General features: G+C 36.5%; 1 pseudogene; it reads right to left on the bottom strand.

The window, feature by feature from the left end:
* Nucleotides 1–522: 522 nt before the first annotated feature.
* LOC122929399 lies at nucleotides 523–2030 on the bottom strand (annotated as a pseudogene).
* Between the last annotated feature and the right edge of the window lie 721 nt (nucleotides 2031–2751).

Genomic DNA, 2751 nt, shown 5'->3' with positions numbered 1-2751 from the left:
AGAACAGCTGAGAAGCCAATTGTCCCATAATTTTGGTCCCTCCAAGTGTGAGGCACATATGCAAACTGTTGTAATTCCTACACTATTCACCTGATTTGGATGTAAATACCCTCAAATTAAATCTTGTTCGTTTGAATTCAAATCCATTGTGGTGGTGTATAGAGCCAAAAATGTTACAATTGTGTTGATGTCCCAATATTTATGGACCTGACTGTATATCTACATAGTTATATACATATTTACCTTAGGTATTTGCTTTATTTCTTTAGTTTTGAATCTAGGCAGAATATTTTACATAGTCGCCAAACATGACACATCTTTGATAGGTTTGGTCTACGCATATGGGATAAAGGTGCCTTTTAGGTTGACTGCAACCTCTCCACTCCCTATAGGTACAATCCTGCTGTCCAGTGCTACACTCCAAAGCATTTCTATTTGGATCCATGGAAGGTCTCTTGTAAGACCACTACAGGTTAAAACATATTTAACTTAGAGCAATATAAAATTTCTGTTTAAGTCCTCTCAATGACATCCACATTCTTCAACAATCATATCTTCATGGTGCTTCAAGACCACTTTTCTGTCTTCATACATCAGCATAGATAATGGGCTCATCTTCACTGGGCTACATGAGGAGCATCTATCTGGATTGTAAAATGTTACCAAACTCTAAAGAAATTAAAGAAAAAATATTATTTTTATCAAGAAATGGTAATTTCTTATGAGAATATAAATGTAGCAGTTAATTTAATTGTCAAGTAAATGTATAGAAAAAATAATAATTACCTATTTAATATAAGCATAGTTGGTTGGCTTGAAGATTGAGCTCAGGGGGATGGGACAGGCTCCTTCACATCTGTATGCATTGAAATACTTGGGATAGATTATCTGGTCTCGCCATCCAATCTTTTCAAAGTCCACAATCCTGTCTACTCTTCTGCACAAAGGTCTTCCATCTTCAATAGGTTTGATGGTAAAGTTGGCCATAATCATACCATGCATTGCATTTTTACCTTTTCTTAAATCTCCTAGTACCAGATGTTGGGGTCATCACATATTTAGAAGACTCGACTGTCTGGATGAGGTTGGGGTATCCATAGAGGTTAGTAGGAGTGTCCTTGATAAAAAAAACACCAACACAACTCTTTCCGTTGTCACTTCTGTACAGCTGTTTTCTTGACCATTCTTGGACATTCCCTTGGCGTTCATGTCTTTTTTTGATAAAATGTTTTTCTTCATGGAAATAGGATTGCATCATTCTAGTGATATTGACAATCTTCAAACTCGATCCGCTTTCACTAAGGTCAACTTTTCATTGACCCCAAAAAGATCTTCTCTTTGCCTTCTTTACTATTATAAATGTCAAGGGTCACATCTCTGATTCTCTCAGGAGAAGGCTGTATCCTCAACTCTACCAATTGTATTTCATTGTTGCTTGTGACAGAAGACATATCAAAAGATAAAACCCAGTGATCGGTCAGTTGAGAGCAATCTGAAAGCAATAAAAGAAAATGAAGGTCAACAACTGTGCTATATGATCAATAGTTTTGCCAAATATAATGCATTCAATGGTATATTTATGTAAGGTAGGAATTGATCAACATCTCTTCTACAGGGTACCAATTATGAGACCTAAAACACTTAGCTGTATGTGTCTTCAATAGTTCTAGAAATACCAGGAATAAATCAACATACAAAAATGATCATAATATAATAAATAAAGACTTCCTTTTGGCAGAGAGGCTTAGAATGGTGTCAGAATCTTGAAAGACTGCGTGTTCCAGTCTGGGTAGATCTGTTGTGTTCCTCCTAGTAAGGACCTGATAGAGCTGCATCATGAAGGGAGAGTACTTCATATTCTGAGAATCTGTGCTTCCATGCAGACTGAATGAATGCAGACTGGATGAATTCTTTAAACCAAGGTTTGAATGTTGAAGAGGAATCCTTGTTTGTTTCCCTGGTAGAGAAGAAGGCATTACCAGAACCATGGAGAGGATTATGAAGTGTAGAATGGAGTTCAACCAGGACATATCGAACTTCTCCGAGGATGATATGAGGTCTTGAGGGTTCTCTTAACTTATATATCCATGGATCAAAAGCCTCTATCTTAACACCTTTGACCTTTCATCTATGTAAACACAACAAAGGTCAAGGCCACAATAGACACTTCTTCTATTATGTAAATTAGGCAAGTCGTTAGGTGATATAAGTACCTGTTTATACCAGCAAATTCTCCTTTAATGTATGTTAACCACTTCAGCCCCGCTAGGTGAAACCCCCTTCATGACCAGGCCACTTTTTACACTTCGGCACTACACTCCTTTCACCGTTTATCGCTCGGTCATGCAACTTACCACCCAAATGAATTTTACCTCCTTTTCTTCTCACTAATAGAGCTTTCATTTGGTGGTATTTTATTGCTGCTGACATTTTTACTTTTTTTGTTATTAATCAAAATGTAACGATTTTTTTGCAAAAAAATGACATTTTTCACTTTCAGCTGTGAAATTTTGCAAAAAAAACGACATCCATATATAAATTTTTCGCTAAATTTATAGTTCTACATGTCTTTGATAAAAAAAAAATGTTTGGGTAAAAGTTATAGCATTTACAAACTATGGTACAAAAATGTGAATTTCCGCTTTTTGAAACGGCTCTGATTTTCTGAGCACCTGTCATGTTTCCTGAGGTTCTACAATGCCCAGACAGTAGAAAACCCCCACAAATGACCCCATTTCGGAAAGTAGACAC

Source organism: Bufo gargarizans, chromosome 2 (genome assembly GCF_014858855.1).
Source record: "Bufo gargarizans isolate SCDJY-AF-19 chromosome 2, ASM1485885v1, whole genome shotgun sequence".
Classification (NCBI taxonomy): Eukaryota; Metazoa; Chordata; class Amphibia; order Anura; family Bufonidae; genus Bufo; species Bufo gargarizans.
Note: the sequence above shows the minus strand (reverse complement) of the source record. Positions and strands in the feature narration are given on the sequence as shown.